The sequence below is a fragment of the Scyliorhinus canicula genome, chromosome 9 (genome assembly GCF_902713615.1).
Source record: "Scyliorhinus canicula chromosome 9, sScyCan1.1, whole genome shotgun sequence".
NCBI lineage: Eukaryota > Metazoa > Chordata > Chondrichthyes > Carcharhiniformes > Scyliorhinidae > Scyliorhinus > Scyliorhinus canicula.
In genome coordinates this window covers 135,066,785-135,085,062 of record NC_052154.1, presented here as the reverse complement: position 1 = coordinate 135,085,062, position 18,278 = coordinate 135,066,785, and the positions used below count along the sequence as shown (strand labels likewise).

The following is an 18,278-nucleotide window of genomic DNA, read 5'->3' as shown; positions in this document are numbered from 1 at the left end:
CCACAACAACTGGATCCCTCCTTCCAACTACAAGTTGCTCTCCAGTCTCAAGCATTTGTTCCAAACCCTGGTACTGGCAGGCAATACAGCCAGTTGGACTCATGCTCTCGACTGCTGAGAACTGTGTCAACCCCCATGACTCTACTGTCTCCTCCTACGACATTCTTATAAACTCCGCAAACGTGAAACTTCCTGTACCAGGAAGTCATGGTCAGTTCACTCATCCACCTTGCAACTTGTTGAATTTTTCTAGCATTTTTAAAATTGGATTTTGATGCACAATTATATTCCTAATAGAATATAAAAGATACACCCCTGGAACTGACAGCCATCATCCAATAAGCACAGACATTTCAGGGAGAGATTCTAGGAATGGAAAGTGTAGTCTGGAGGAGGGAAACCCTGTGTATCCACTCCATTGCCCAACTTTATGTTGCAATAAATAAAATCAGTTTACATTTACATTCATCACCCAGTGCGTCATGCATTATAAAATATAAATACGAACACCAGTAGGACTACATTCAACACTTTTCAATAGAACATCACACTAAGCACACTCTAGTTCAATTTTTTAATTTGTATTTTATTGAAGCAACAATTTTCGGCAGAAGTAATCGTTTGGTAGTATGGAACTTGAGTGTTGCTGAACAAAAATACATTTTGTCCAAGCTTTTTGTCTTATACTCATCAGAACAATCGGAAGAATACCAATGTCAGGAGAAACAACAAATTCACACTGTACAAGAAGAATTGCTGTTATAAAGTTAGTGATTCTTGTGATTGTCCTGATGAGTGCAACATGAAATGCTTCAATACAATGTCTTTTTTCAGCATTAATCAAAAGTATTTTACATGGTTTGCTTTTCAAATACCTACCTTGTATTCTAAACTAATTATATTCACAGGGAGATCCACCAGCGGCACTCACCACTATGCTTTATTGCAACACTTCTGGCAACCCTGCCATTTTACGTGTGAAGTAACTTCTATTTTTGTGAATAAAGTATGGTGTATCCAATACATTAATCTCCTGAAATAAATATTCCAGCCAATAAATATACAACTTCAATGAAAATAGCCACAACTCACTGTTAGCAAGTATGCAATTGATGCAAGATTAGCTTTGCAAGCAAACTGATTGGTACTTCAACATTTAGCTTAGAGTCAGAACAAAATTAGCAAATTGCAACAGTCCCATTTACCAGGAACCTCTATGAACTAATATTGTTGTTATTTGACGTTAAACATCCAAAAAATTAATCAGGAATTTCCTGATTATGCTGATCTTACTACAGTATCAAGTTAGGTTCCAAGGTTGGTTCTTAGTTTGTGCAATAGCAACCCATATCAGCCAGGCTCACATAGAGCATGCTACAATCAGTGTTCTTGAGCTGGGGGAGAGTTCAAATTCATAATCTTTGATTAGAAATTCATCAGCTGAAGACCAGGTCTGGTTCAGCAGTGATGTTCTTCAAGGCCAAATAACTTGATGATATTGTGTGAATAGGCTTGCACAAAAAAAAAACGACAAGTAAGGTACAAGAGGTCTGGCAGTGCCCATGAAATTGTGCTCCAAAAATAAATCAAAATCTTTAAGAGTGGAAGTGGGAAAATAGTGACAGATTTTCATGGGTCTCTGCATCTGAGTGCAGCCTGCTTCATAAAGTCAGTAAGTCGGGTCAATTCCCGAAAAGGAAACAACCTTGTGTTTCTTGCATTCAAATGAAAGGGAGAAAAATTATTTTAATTCCTTTACAGGCCCGCACTTCAATCCATCCGATTTTCTGATATTTCTTGCACTTAAACAATTTAATGCACCTGGACATAAACCAGAAAATCCCCCTTGTAATGTTAAAATAGTCAACTATTGCTGACGATACTGTCACTTCTGAAGGAAACTCACAATTAACAAGGAATGTACCGTATGTCAATCAATTACAATTTCTTAATGAATAGTCAGAATGACAATTGGTGAATTTCTTCCATTCATTTGCATGCATAACCACGAATTGGAAAACAAATCCAACGTCTTTATAAAGTAAAAATTCATATTTAGCCTGTCCTGCAAAAAGAGCTAAATCTGGATGTCTTAGATTAAATACCTTAAATCTACAGTCTCACGCCCTGTGACACGTTCTGTTCGCACATGGTTTCACTTCAATCCATTAGTCTACACCTGTGAGCCGTTTCAATTCCAGTAGCGGGGAATCAGTCACTAAACCTTTAAAGTTTGAGGGGCATTCTAGACAAAAGAGTAGCAAAAGAGTTGTCAGCTGCTACTGAAACAATAAAGACGTCCGACAGTGGTGCATTTTTTCTCAGGACAACGTTCAAACTGAGCAACAGGCTAAGCTCTGACTTTATAAAGGAAATGACGTCAGAACAAACTCAAAAGCAATGAGAAGAATTTGGAAGTCCCTCTCCTGCAACCTGCTGCCATGTGCATCACTAAGCAGCAGCCGTTTCTAAAAAGGAAAATCAGAAAGAAAATCAAAGAAGCAAACACTTGCAAAATTATATTTGTATTAAAAGCAGAAATTGTGTTGTTGACTTCCATGAGGCTTTTATGTTCACTTTTTAAAAAATTTTATGAATCTTATTGATCCACAGCCCTTCACAATACATTCCGACACAAGAAGCCCATTCAGCAAGCGGGATAATTGGCTATGAACAGCAGCATTGTCTGGATTTTCAGACACCAATTATCCATAACACACTAAAACATTTTGAAGGGTTGGCTGCTATCGGTCAGGGTAGGGGAAGGGATTCTGTGACATCGCCAGGCATTAAAAAGTTATGAAGTTAAAGGCATTGCTGCAAAAGCCACTAACGTATTTTAGTGCAGTTGATTTTGTGTTAGTGAACCAATAAAGGGACATGCAGGTGTGAATCATCTGGTGACTCACAAGTTACAGCAGCAGAAAAGGACTTGTAGTTTTAGAAAGATGTATATTTTCCAATTCTGCATATTCCAAATTGACTTTCCGCTGATTATAATTCTGACACATTTATTAGATTAACGAACATTGAACCATGAAAACTTTGGCACCGATCCCATCCTGTTAAACCAAATGAGCTGCATTTTCACAATCTTAGAGGGGTGTGCACAATATTTTGGGGGAGGGGGAGTGATGAAAGGATAAAGGGAGACGTCGAAGTGGCAGGATATGCATTAATCTGTATGACTGGCTGGTGAGAACAGCTGGGACCTTGGTGGGTATATTACAATTTTTCGTTTCTCCCAGCCCATTTTACTGAGTTTCACAGTATGTGAGTTGCAAGCATGCATTTCTACCGACTCTGCCAGACTGTAGCATTTAGGTAAAAACTAATAGAATTATTTGTTTCCAAGCATATTAGAGGAAAGCAGAATACAGCAGGAAAGTAACAATACTCTGTGGCAGGAATTTATTCGGAGATCCAGGACAGGACTAGGTCGGCACTTTCCAGCCATAGTCAGAGAACATCAGGGGCTCAAAAGCACCCTGGTGTGGGGGTGGTGATGTTGAAAACAAAAATCAGATGTCAGGGCAGTAACTGTCTGCTGGATTCAGCTTTGGGTCACTCCTGGGATTCTGGGCCCACCGTAAGCCCCAACAGCAGTAAGACCATCAACTCATCAGTTAGGAAACTGAATGTAATCTTAAATCAGACCACTAATTTCTTCTACGATGATACTACCTCAAAACAATTTCACGTCCACTGTCGACACAATGAGTTGAATTGACACAGAATCACACATGAAGAAAGAACAGAGGCATTAAAATTATTAAGCCGTGGTACACTCAGGATTTAAACGTGTTCGGCTATGAATCACATAACTTAGTAAAGGTTAGATGTGGAGTTGGCTCATCGTCACTTCTTGTTTACACCCTCTAGCTGAATTATTGATATTGCACAATGAGCACTCGATTTCAGCAACATCCGCTCCATTTACCAGAATTATTATTCTGGAATTTAAGTAAAGTGACAAAAAGTGATATATTAAGCGATGTTTGAAAGTTATTGGTCTAGGTGGCAGAGGGGTCAGACACTGGCATTTAACTTCTACGATCAGTATTCAACTCTAGCTTATCTGTTAGTACATGGACCCCACGCAACGAGCATCGACAGTCTCAGCCCAAATTCTGAGGTCACAGAACAAATCCACTTAACTATTCAACACTAAGTTGGCAATCCCATTCCCTTGCTCAACGAGAATTTAAAATATCCAATATAAGGTTTTAAATTAAACAAATGCACAATTCACAATGGACTTATCCACTGAATTGCTTTTCATATATTTTAATTCCTCGATTATGTCATGATTCCCTACCGCTATGAGAAACAAAAAGCAGAGTTGTGGAGTTAAAGGTGCAGCCATTTCAAACAGTTGACGCATACACGATGGACCAAATGTCCTCCTTCTGTGCTGAAAGAATCTCCACATCACAAAAGTATCTATGGCTGAAGGTTTTGCCTGAGGGATAAAAAGATTGGGCTGGAGTTGATTTGTTTTAGATGAAAGCAGCATATGCAGTTTGCACAATTCCCAAGATAGATCAGGACCAACCAGTCAGTGAATTACTGGATTTTTTTTCAAAGCACGGAAAGGCATTGCGCAGTGGTTAGCATTGGTGCCTTATGGCGCTGAGGACCTGGGCTCGATCCTGGATCCGGGTCATTGCCCATGTGGAATTTGCACATTCTCTCCGTATTGCTTGGGTTTCACCCCCACAATCCAAACATGTGCAGTGTAGGTGGATTAGCCACGCTAAATTGCTCCTTAATTGGAAAAAAAATTCTCACACCACAAATTTTCAAAGCTTTTATTAAATAGTTTATCGAGTGATTTTCAAAACAGAGACTAAATGCATGCTGGAGACCCAGAGATTTTGGGAAACATAGGGACAGGGTTAAAATATTTAGCCTCTCAAATCTGTTCCAACATTCAATTAGATTATGGCAAATCTGCATCTTAACTCCTTTGCTTAATTACCCTTGCCTAACAAAAATCTATCTACCTCAGTTTTGAAGTTTTCAATTGACCAAGCTTTAATCGGTTTCTGGGGGAGTGAGTTCCAGATTTTCACTACTTTTGTGTCAGGAAGAGTGTGAGAGAAAGTCTTTCCTTATCCTAATCGGAGTTAATTTTGAAAGAGAAACCTTAACTTTTGAAGCAAGCAGAGCCACTAATGATCTCAAATGTATTACACTGCTATGAAGAAAATAGATACATCTTCTCCTCACTTCTGAGAAGCAGGAGACAGGAATATAGAGAGGCTGACAGCATACACTTCCGCATCCTAATTTGCTTTGGCCCAGATTTTGCAGTAACAGTGAGTGAGCTCTCAGCATTCGCCTAGAGTAAATCAGGCATCAACATTCCACGCATTGGAGTTAAATGTAGAAATAGGGAAGCTGCTGTCCAAGTTGCCCTGCTCTCCCAGTCGCTGCGCTAAACCAACACACTCAGCACTGAAACACTGGAGGATATGAACTTGTGGAGCTTGCATGATAGACGATCATTAAAATCACCAGAAGAAATTGAGGCTTATCAATTTCAGTGCAAGTCAACGTTTAATGGTGTGATAAGCTATAATTCACAGGTTTGTGACGGCGCAGGAGGCTGCTATTCGGCCCATCGTGTCTACACCAGCTCTCCAAACGAACATTATGACTTAGTACCATTCCCCTGCCTTTTTCTCTATACTGTTGCTCGTTTTGGGTGAGTGTGCTTAACCGTCACTTGGCTCTGTTTCTCGTTCTAAGCTCTGGAGTCGCCAGGTGCCGTAAAGACACCGTCACAAGTTTCAAGGTCAAGTTCAAAGCAATAAAGCTGTACACCAATTAGTAAGTCCAAAACAATTAGAGTTTATTATAACACAATTATAATAACACTCATGCACACGCTAAAGATTAAACCTACTTCTACCACTAAACAACTAATACTTAGCTAAGAAGGAACTGCGAGGTCAGGGAACAAGGCCTTTGTTCTGGTCTGGTCTGCAGGCTTTGGATCACTATCAGTCGGCAAGGGTGTAAGTAATGCCGGTTTCAGGTAGCGGTCGTCGTTAGGCACTTACTTATTGGCGGCTGCTGCTCAACGGCTGATGTAGAAGACAGGGGTCTGGAGGCTGGAATCGGAGGCCGGAGACAGGAGAATGAACCATGTGTGGGACCTTTCTTTTATAGGTCCCAGGGGGTCTGCGCCCCTTTGGGCGGGCTCCCTCACCTGCTGGGGATCGATTGGGCCTCTTCCCAATCGATATGGTTTGAACTCCCCAATCCTAAGGCCGTTCCTTGATCGCTGGGGTGGTTCTTAGGACTTATTGTCCTGGGCTTCTCTGGCTCCACCGTGTCTGGTCTGCTATTGAATGTATCGATTGATACTTAATTTGTGTCCATTGTACCTGGGACTGGCCCGGCATCACCTCATTAATATGCTAACGGCTTCTCATTTACAGCACTGCCTGATCTCTGCAGCTGTCAGGAAACCGGTTTCTGCAATTGTCTCAATACATAATTGCTCTGCAAGCTGTTTGCTCTTTCACATGTCAGTTTCCCTGCACTCTTTGCAGTCTTCCATTTTGTGTTCGTTAGTGGCCATCTCAGGTGGCTACAATACCCCTGCATATAATTATCACCAAGCAACCTCTGCGGTACTTAAAATTAACTTTTACAAGCAGAGAGTTCCATTCACCAATTTTATCAGAGAAATAAAAAAGCTAAACTTTTTGTCTCATCTTTCTCTCTCAATCCCAATTATTGTTGTCCTCTCTATTTCACTTCCTCTACATGATCTGGTATTGAATTAACTATGCAAACATATGCATCAAGGTTCGGATACTGCACATCTTATTCTGAAATCTTCAATCCGATTAGTTTGGAGGTACACAGTTGCTTACCCTAATCCGACAGGTCCCAGAACCGAGACAGGGTGGCATGCTGAAATGGCTATCATCACTAGAGTGCAAAAGTCCATAGAAAGTCTACAGGCAAGTGTAAATATAATGTAGCAGTGCTGTTCATTCACGGCTGACTGCAAAATCTGGGTAATTTTCATATTAAATTGTTTGGTCAAATTTTGAAAGCAAACAAAAATACTCAGGCAAGAGAACAAGGAAAAATTATAATGAGTGGATTGGATTGAATTTGTTTATTGTCACATGTACCGAGGTACAGCGAAAAGTATTTTTCTGCGCGCAGTTTAAACAGATTATTTAGTACATGAAAAGAAAATACATAATAGGGCAACACAAGGTACACAATGTAAATACATAGGCACCAGCATCAGGTGAAGCACACAGGAGTGTAGTATTAATCAGGTCAGACCATAAGAGTGTCGTTTAGGAGTCTGGTAACAGTGAGGGAGAAGCTGTTTTTTAATCTGTTCATGCATGTTCTCAGACTTTTGGATCTCCTGCCAAATGGAAGAAGTTGAAAGAAGAAGTAAGCCAGGTCGGAGGGGTCTTTGATTATAATGCCCGCTTTCCCAGGGCAGTGGGAGGTGTAGATAGAGTAAATGGATGGGAGGCAGGTTTGTGAGATGGACTGGGCTGTGTTCACTACTCTTGCGGTCTTGGGCCGATTTTCTTGCGGTCTTGGGCCGAGCAGTTGCCATACCAGGCTGTGAGGCAGCCAGATAGGATGCCTTCTATGGTGCATCTGTAAAAGTTGGTAAGAGTCAGTGTGGACATGCCGAATTTCCTTAAGTTTCCTGAGGAAGTAATGGCGCTGTTGTGCTTTCTTGATGGTAGCATCGACATGGATGGACCAGGAGATTTTTGGTGATGTGCACTCCTAGGAATTTAAAGCTGTCAACCATCTCTACCTCGGCCCCGTTGATGCAGACAGGGATTTGTACAGTACTTTGCTTCCGGAAGTCAATGACCAGCTCGTTAGCTTTGTTGGCATGGAGGGATAGATTATTCTTGTTACACCACTCCACCAAGTTCTCTATCTCCCTCGTATTCTGACTCGGCGTTGTTCGAGATCCGACCCACGACAGTCGTGTCGTCAGCCAACTTGGTGATGGAGTTGGAACCAAATTTTGACAAGCAGTTGTGTGTGTACAGGGAGTATAGTAGGGGCTAAGTATTACCTCTCGCTGCACTTGATCTGGGGGAGAAAGTGGGAGTAGGGGATTGGATAGAGGAGGTGACGATGATACAGGAAATGGATGAGCAATTCAAGGAGGAAGAGGTTGTGCTGGGGGTGATATGCAGGTAGGAAAATTGGGGCAGTGGAAAGGCAAAATTTTGAGACACATGATGGAACCAAGAGAACAGAGATAAACATAAGCGACAGGGGACAGGACAGATTTCAGCACAACCCCAGAAGTTTGGAGTTATGCAAGGAGTCTGTGGAGAGCTCGGAGAAAGTTTTTTTTCCCAGTGATAGATGAGGTAGAGAATGGAAGTGAAGGCGACGGGAAGGGTATGAGTGCAAAAGAGACCAGGAAATGTTTGAAACCTCATCCAGAGAAAGGCCACAATGATAATGAGGTCAAGGGATGGCCATGGATGTTAATGAGGGAGTAAATATAAAGGTGAGGTTAAGGAAGAACAAGAGGAGGGTTATGCAAGCTGCAATTATCAAAAATAAATTGCTTGGTACAGAGGCTAAGAGAAGAAAGAAAGGTGGATATCTCAGAAAGTCGGTTGCCATTGAACTTGGAAAGGTGACCAGCAAAGACGATTCTGTAAAATAAAAATCAGGAGACGATGAAAGAAAGTAGGTATGCAAAGTAGGAAAAGGGGAAGAACCGAGAAGAGTACAGGTCAAGGCGGAGTGTGATGTATGATGGTGGCTCTCTTCTGCATAATTTAGCAAGCAGGTGAACAATAATCAGTCAGTGTTGACAAAAGCAGTAAAGAGCCGTTGATTTATGGAAAGGCCAAAATACTTCAAATTGAAAATAGATACGGTGCAGCAATAACACAGTGAGAACTCCTAACAGTCACCATTTTATCCTAAATGTTTACAGATATTTTACATATTATTCAATTACATCTGAAATTTATAAAATCAGAAAATTCTCTGAAGTCATATACATGGTTAGTTCTAATGTCAAATTAAAAAATTAAAGGTCATTAACCTGAAACATTAATTTGTTTCCCTCCTCAAACATTGCCTAACCTGAGTATTTCTCGCATTTCCTGTTTGATTTCAGATATCAGCATCCATAGTATTTTGCTTCTGTATGAAGGAAAATCAGAAGCAACATAGCCTAGTTGAAAAAAGTTAACTTATTAATTATCATAACCTTGAAAGACCCGAGTTTCTTCAAAACTATAAAAAGCCCAAACTTATCTTCATTTGATAGTGATCATTGAGGTAATCTTTAAAAGAACTGCATTATCAATACAATTTCAGCAGAATTCTATTGCCAGTCTTCGTCAACAACAACAAAAATTATTGCCAGTGTAAAATTTGCATGATAACATACTCAGCACCCAAGATCCTCACAATTCTTGCCAAGGTACAGCTTAATAACTATTATCCTGAAATTTGAGGACTAAGCCTAACTGAGGCAATGTTGTAACTGACACAATGGTTACATAGATATGGAAACAGCTAAAAACAATAAAAGTCCACTGGGTTGTATCTTACCATTTGACCTCCTCGGAGATACACCGAATAACATTACTGTGAAAATGCCTTCTTTTCTATCAGCCAAGATCCTCACAAGCAATAATCTGCCCAATCCAATTGTAAGGATGTTCCAGCATTCACAGAGACCCCCGCCTTGTTAATTAACTCAGATTATCCACAATCTTCAAATTGTTGCACAATATCAATGAACAAACAAAAATCACAGTACTTGCAGTCAATAAGGATTCTTCAGATAAATGCATGTACTAACATTTAACCAAGACCACTCGGCTTTGATTGGTTATCAGTATTGAAGTATTATCTCTGGCAGTGAGGAATGTTTTCAACAAACGATATTTCAAGTCTGCACATGGTTGTAACCCTTTGCCTCGCACTGATTTTGGCTAACTCTGAATCTGCTATGTACACTTAAAGAAGCAGTCACCATGGCAACCTGCCTCGCAAGATGCTTCACCACACTTGTTTATAACAGATAATGGAACAAGGTCATTGGTTACACGATGACTGCATGTTGCCAAATATGTCTTGTGCTATAAATTTATCATTTATCAAAAAGAAAACAAATTAAATTTAAAATATGCACAAAAGAGCTTATAATCAAGCAATGACAGAACTTACTAAGGTGTTAGCCATCTAGCATTAACCAATTCATAACAGATGATTTTTTTAAATGGCTTATTACATGAACTGAAATTCCCCAAATATTCCCAATTAGGCGTTGCCACCTCTTGCCATGCAAAATGTTGCGGTGGATGAATGGTGAGGGATGTGAATACTATGGAACAGAACACTACATCGAAGGAAGCTGGTGTCACATCAGCACTCGCAGGTCATGATTAGGATAGATTAGAAAAATAAAGTCGATCAGATGAGAGCCCCTTATTGCAACAGTGTTAATTGTTTATATTTGCATCACCACCATTCTATGGCATTCAAAAGACAGATTGCCAATTTTGTGGATTGGATGGAAGTTATCCCTCTCCCATCCCCTCTGAAAAACAAAGATTGAATGCATGAGAGAGAGATATTGATGGAACAGGAAAATTCTGACATTCAATTAGATCATGGATTATCTGTTTCTTAACTCCATCCACCTGCCTTTGCCCTGCCTCAATACCGAGGCTAGAAAAGAAATCTATCAACTTCAGTTTTGAAATTTTCAATTGATCAAGCCTCAGCAGCTTTTTAAGGGAGAGTACTAGATTTCTACTAACCTTTTGCCTAGCGGAAAGGCAAGAGAGAAAGGTGTTTTGTGAGGGAGTATTTCCCTATCTTAATCAGTTGATTCTTAAAACATATTTTTATGGAGTTTTATCAATTTTTACAAAAAACAACTTTCAAAAACAAACTTGTTCAGTACAGAACAATTACTTATACAAACATAGGTACAGAAAAAAAACATGAGAACGCCAAAACATAGTGATTCCAACCATACAATAGATCAGCTAGAGAATGGGGGTGGGTGGAGGACAGGGAATGGATAAGGATATGTAAACATGGTAAAATTAATTAACAGGATGTACATCTTTACGTGTATCAAATTCAAGATAGTGCTACATGACTCATGGAAAACTTTGCAGAAGCAGGTCAGACAGAGCAGAATCCATTGGCGCGATTCTCCGCAAATGCGGCGAATCGTAAAGGCTGCCGTGAAACTGGCCGTGTTTCACGGCAGCCTCCGCGCCCCCTCCCGGGACCCGATTCTCCCCCCCGGGCGGGGCTAGCAGCGGGGCCCCGTGAAGCACAGCATCGCGAACTTAGCGACGGTCGCTAAGTCTGCACGCCAAGCGCCACACCGGCTTACGCGCACGTGATGCCAGCCGCGCATGCGAGGGTTGGACGGCTCCAACCCACGCATGCGCGGGGCCGTCATCTCCCTCGGCCGCCCCGCAGACTGATCCTGCGGGGCGGCGGAGGGAGAAAGAGTGCGTCCGTTACAGACGCACTGCCCGCGATCGGTGGGTACCGATCGCGGGCCCATGCCCCCCTTGGCACGGCCGTGGTACTGCCGTGCCAATCGGGGCCCTGGATGCCCAGAACGGGCATGTTGCGGCCGTTTTTACGACGGCAGCAAGCAGGTGTGTTTGCTGCCGTTAAAACGGTCGTAAAGGCCTGGGCACTTGGCCCATCAGCCTGGGGAGAATCGCTGTTCGCCGTAAAAAACGGCGAGCAGTGATTCATGTTGTGGGGCGGCCGTGGGGGGGGGGGGGGAGAGAATAGCGGGAGGGCGTGAAAAATGTCGGGGACAACCTCCCGCTATTCTCCGACCTGTCGCAGCCATGTCTCTGTACTGCCAAAACATTGTACCGGTGTCATGGGAATGTCATTTTAAGAAATCTTTGCCTGCTCAAGTGGCTGCAGCGATGTCAGAGTGTGGGTGGAGCCGAACTCTGGCTCTGCTTTTTAGGTTCGCTTTGAAGAAAAGATTGGGTGTGTATGTGTTTTTTAGTTTTGTTTTTAGTGTTGGAGCTGCAGCCAGCCAAAGAAGGTGTAATTATGATCTCTCTGCCATCTAAAGACTATCTCTAGATCATTTGGTGAATTCAGAGCGATAGCTGCTCTCAGTAGAGAATGTAAACCTGATGTGCTTCTTTTAAACAGTTTTTTTTGTCTTATGGATGTTAAAAGGATAGTTTAAGGATTACTTAGTGTTGTATTCTTTGTGGGTTGTCTTTGAATTGATGGTTGCTGAGATGTTCACTGTATGTTTTAAAAAGGTTAACTGAGTCCATAGAATAAACATTGTTTTGCTTTACAAAATACTTTTAGATTTCTCTTGCACCACACCTGTAGAGTGGGCCATGTGCTCGCCATACCACAATCTATTAAAAGTTGTGGGTCAGGTGAACTCCATGATACACTTTGGGGTTCTCTAAACCCTGGCCCATAACACGGCCAATTTCAATGTGCGCAACAAGCTCATTTCCCTTGTTCCGTATTCTGCACGCATTTAGGTACAGCACCCTCAATCCTGCATTGATCACCTCCATTTTCACACCTGTCACCTTTTTTGCTCTGCCTGAGGGTGATGTTATTCTTTTATTTTGGTTCTCTATTTCCCCTTCAGTTATTACACCTTCTAAGCTCACATTCTGGTTCCCACCTGCAGCATTCATTTTGTTGATGCAAATTTCTGGTCTTACAAGAACAGAGATAAATGCTAAAAATCCAAAATGAGCCAAGGCAGTGAAGACTCAAAGTGACAGTTTTGTTTCAACATAAATATTAACATTTTGTGAGAACTGGACATCTCCAATAATGCATTCTTTATATTCTGCCATTCTTCTTGTTTCCATACATCATCCTTCAGACAAGGGATAGTAAATCGACTTGAGCATAAACATTAATATTGCACTGAAACAGGAAAGTACTATGTATGTGAGAGTCTATAGAGTTTGCTCAGCAATTTATTTTTTACTTTTGACCTCTGTGGACGCAGAACCCAGTAACCTTTGGGCCATCCTAGAATTGCATCTTTGCCAACACAAAAAGCTACAAAAGTTGACAGCTCAAAAAACAGATCTGAATATAGGCATGGACAAGGACTTGAAATAAGGGGCATTCACATGTCATAAGCTAAGCTGCAAGTACAACCATTTGATCACATACAAAACTAAAATTTTAGTAGCTACTGCATTATAAAAGCACAGCATTATATTTTATAAGGGAATCTGATGGATTGCCGCATAGAAAATGGAGGCTTCAGCTGGTGCATTCACTATCATTTTTCTGCCTCCCATAATTCTATCTTTCAACCAAAAATAATTTCTCAACAGTTTACATATAATTTAAATCTGAAAATAAAAGTTTAAAGGGAAAACAAAGAAAATTGGGAGAGTAGGCCATTCGGCCTGTTGGGTCAGTTTGACCATTCAAACAGATTGTGGTTGATCATCTATCTCTTATGCCATTTCCCCCCACTATCTCCATGGCCCTCTATGTCATTAGTATCCGGAAATCTATAGATTTCTGTCTTGAACATGCTCAATGATTGAGCTTCCACAGCCCTCTGGGGTAGCAAATTCCAAAGACTCACTGCCCTCTGAGTGAAGAATTTCACAGAATCACAGAATTGTTAAAATGCAGAAGGAGGCCATTTTGCTCATCATGTCTGCACCGGCTCTCCAAATGAGCATCATGACTTTGTTCCATTCTCCTGCCTTTTTCCCATACCCCTGCACATCACATCTATTCAAGTACTCATCTAATGCCCTCTCCAATGCCTTGCTTGAACTTGCCGCCATCACATTTCCAGGTACTACATCCCAGATCTGAACAAATCATTGTGTGAAATAGTTTTTTCTCACATCATGTTTGTTTCTTCTGCCCTCCTATTTCTGATCATTTGATCATTTTACGAGTGGGAACAGCTTCTCGCTTTCTAATCTCATGATTTTGAACATCTCTATCTTTCCAAGGAGAACAGTCCCAACCTCTCCAATCTATCCTGAAGTTTACAATTCTTGTAAATCTCTGTCCAATGTGTTCACATCCTTCCTATAGTCTGGCGCTTAGAATTGCACACAATATTCCGGTTGAGTCTCATCTAATCTCAGTCTTAATATTACTGATTGTGGTCTGTGGGTCAGAATGTCGAGGATTCAGTTGCAGACGGTGGCATCAAGCCCTAGAATGTAGACTTTGAGCACTCAAATCTAGGCTGGCACACTAGTACAGTAACTGAGGGAGAATTTCAATGTCAGAGGCATCATCTTTTTTCAGATGAGACATCAAACTGAGATCTCATTTTCTCTCTCAGTCATAGAGGTTTACAGCATGGAAACAGGTCGTTGGCCCAACTTGACCATGCCGCCCAGTTTTTACCACTAAGCTAGTCCCAATTGCCCGAATTTGGCCCATATTCCTCTATACTCATCTTAACCATATAACTGTCCAAATGCTTTTTAAAAAAACAAAATTGCACACGTCTCTACTACTGCCTCTGGCATCTCGTTCCAGGCACTCACCACTCTCGGTGTGACAAAATTTCCTCTCTGGACCTTTTGTATCTCTCCCTTCTCACCTTAAACCTATGCCCTCTAGTTTTAGACTTTCCTACCTTTGGGAAAAGATGTTGACTATCTACTTTATCTATGCCCCTCATTATTTTATGAAGCTCTATAAGATCACCCCGAAGCCTCCTACACTCCAGGGAAAAAAGTCCCAGTCTATCCAGCCTCTCCTTATAACTCAAACCATCATGTCCCGGTAGCATCCTAGCAAATCTTTTCTGCATTCTTTCTAGTTTAATAGTATCCTTTCTATAATAGTGACCAGAACTGTATTCCAAGAGTGGCCTTACTAATCGCTTGTACAACTTCAACAAGACATCCCAACTCCTGTATTCAATGTTATGACCAATTAAACCAAGCATGCCAAATGCCTTCTTTATCACCCTGTCCACTTGTGACTATGATCAAGGAGCTATGAACATGTACTCCTAGATCTCTTTGTTCCACAACTCTCCCCAACTTCCTAACATTAATTGAGTAGGTCCTGCCCCGATTTGATCTACCAAAATGCATCACCTCATATTTATCTAAATTAAACTCCATCTGCCATTCATCGGCCCACTGGCCCAATGGATCAAGATCCCGTTGCAATCCTAGATAACCTTCTTCACTGACCACTATGCCACCAACCTTGGCATCATCTGCAAACTTACTAACCATGTCTCATCCAAATCATTAATATAAATAACAAATAACAGTGCACTGATCCCTGAGGCACGCCGCTGGTCACAGGCCTCCAGTCTGAGAAACAACTCTCGACAACCACCCTTTGTCTTCTGTCATCAAGCCAATTTTGTATCTAATTGGCAACCTCACCTTGGATCCTAAATTAATATTTCTCATCGGTATTCACTGTTGAGAAAGGCATGGATGTTTGGGAACTCGGGGAAATAAATAGTGATGTCTTGAAGAATGTACATATTACAGAGAAAGTGGTGCTGGAAGTCTTAAAGCTCATCAAGGTATGCAACAACCTACCATGCAGTACCTTGCCAAAGGCCTTGCTAAAGTCCACGTAGACAATGTCGACTGCACTGCCCTCATCTAACTTCTTGGTTATCCCATCAAAAAACTCAGTCAAATTTGTGAGAAATGATTTTCCACTCACAAAGCCATGCTGACTGTCCATAATCAGGCCTTGCCTCTCTAAATGCCTGTAGATCCCGTCTCTCAGAATATCTTCGCACAACTTATCCACCACAGACGTTAGGCTCATCAGTCTGTAGATCCCAGGCTTTTCTTTGTGGCCATTCTTAAACAAAGAAATAACATTTGCTACCCTCCAATCTTTAGGCACCTCACTTCTGGCTGTCGACGATTCAACTATCTCTGCTCGGGGACCTGCAATTTCCTCCCTAGCCTCCCACAATGTCCTTGGATACATTTCATCAGGTCCCGGGGATTTGTCTACCTTGATGAGCTTTAAGACTTCCAGCACCACTTTCTCTGTAATATGTACATTCTTCAAGACATCACTATTTATTTCCCCGAGTTCCCAAACATCCATGCCTTTCTCAACAGTGAATACCGATGAGAAATATTAATTTAGGATCTCACCTCTCTCTTGTGAATCTGCACATAAATAACCTTGTAGATCCTCAAGAGGCCCTACTCTCTCCCAAATTATTATTCTGCCCTTTATGTATTTGTAGAAGCTCTTTGGATTCTCCCTTGCCTTATCTGCCAAAGAAATCTCATGTCTCCTTTTTGCCCTTCTGATTTCTCTCTGAACTTTCCTCCGACAACCTATATATTCTTCAAGTGATCCACTTGATCCCAGCTGCTTATGCATGTCATATGGTTCCTTCTTCTTTTTGAACAGAACCTCAATATCCCGAGGCTTCCAAGGTTCCCTACTTCTACCAGCCTTACCAGTCACTCTGAAAGGAATGTGCTAACCCTGAACCCTGGTTGACACACTTTTGAAAGCCTCCCACTTACCAGCCATCCTTTTGCCTGCCAACAGAGTCACCCAATTAACTTTTGAAAGTTCCAAATACCATCAAAATTGACCTTGCGCTAATTTAAAATGTTAACTTTTGGGCCAGACCTATCATTCTCCATAGCTATCATAAAACTGATGGAATTATGGTCACTGGCCCCAAAGTGATCCCTCACTAATACTTCTGTCACCTGCCCTTCTTTATTTCCCAAGAGGAGGTCAAGTTTTGCCCCCTCGCTAGTCGGACCATCCACATACTGAATACAGGTTTGATAGAAACACAATGTAAGGTCTTAGGCAAGTGACCACTCGGAAGCGATGACTGGATAAAAGTTTTGGTTTATTCTCCTTACAATTTACACCTCCTACTCCCTTAAGGGTCTCCCGCACCCAGCCCACACCCCGGCCAAGGTATTTATGTCCCAGCAGTCCTCGGAAAAGGGGGTTAGCCCCGCTTCCCTCATCTGGGTAAATCGTACTCAGGTGAGGCCGCAGGGACTCTGAGGGTGCAGATCCCTGAGCCTCCTGTAGGGTTATAACACCCAGGATGCCAAGCCAATATTTAATCCTCAATCAGCTTTTCTTATAAAGCAGATTATCTGGTCAATATCAAATGTGGTGTGGAAATTAGATGGTGTGTTTCCTACATTACAACAATTTCTATATTTACAAAATACTCCATTCGTTATGCACCTCTTTGGAAAGTTCAGAGAGTGAAAGGTACTCTGGCAATTTTAAGTTATCTTTTTGATCATAGAACATAGAACAGTACAGCACAGAACAGGCCCTTCGGCCCTCGATGTTGTGCCGAGCAATGATCACCCTACTTAAACCCACGTAACCCGTATCCCAACAATCCCCCCATTAACCTTACACTACTGGCAATTTAACATGGCCAATCCACCTAACCCGCACATCTTTGGACTGTGGGAGGAAACCGGAGCACCCGGAGGAAACCCACGCACACACGGGGAGGACGTGCAGACTCCACACAGACAGTGACCCAGCCGGGAATCGAACCTGGGACCCTGGAGCTGTGAAGCATTGATGCTAACCACCATGCTACCGTGAGATCAAATGTGATAACACACAAATGAAGGAGGAGCAATTTCAGTGCTGAAAAAAGGATCCATCCCATTGGATTGGAATCAACAACTGGCAAGCAAAGCTGCAAATGAGAAACTGGAGGCCTCCAAAAAAGGGATAGTTTGGTTATAGATTATTCGTATTCCCATGAAGAGGAAAAGAAGAGTGTCCAAAGCTGGAGCTCCCTGGATGACTAAATACAGAGCTTAAAATGAAACAGAAAAAGTTTTATGATAAATGTCAGATCATGTGAAGAACCAAGCAGATTAAATAAAGCATAAAAAAGAACTGAAATAGGTAATAGACGACGCAAATTGTAAATGAGAACAGATTAGCTAATCGCGTAAAAGTCTTTTAGAAACAGAAATTGTAAGTGGTGTCAGAGAACTGGAGGTCAGCATTACACCCATATTCAAAAAAGGGGGGAGGGATAAATCAGCAACTACAGGCCAATCAGCCTACTGTCAATAGTAGGGAAACTTTCAAAGACACTGCTCCCCGACCGTATTAACTGACACTTGGAAAAATTCAGGGTAATAAATGAAGACCAGCATAGATTTATTAAAGGCAAATCATATTTGAGAAATTTGATTTGAGTTCTTTGATGAAGTGGCACAAAGGGTTGATGAAAGGAATGC

General features: G+C 41.6%; 1 protein-coding gene across 7 annotated transcripts in view; it reads right to left on the bottom strand.

The window, feature by feature from the left end:
• LOC119971726 (diacylglycerol lipase-alpha-like) overlaps positions 1-18,278 on the bottom strand; it is a 513,684-nt gene that overhangs the window by 274,576 nt on the left and 220,830 nt on the right. The window contains exon 5 of one of the 7 annotated variants that reach the window (XM_038807682.1): positions 2,106-2,245. The exons of the other annotated variants lie outside the window; for them this stretch is intronic. The gene's annotated coding sequence lies outside the window, so the exon portion shown is untranslated. The remainder of the gene's footprint in view (positions 1-2,105; positions 2,246-18,278) is intronic. 7 annotated transcript variants of the gene reach the window in all.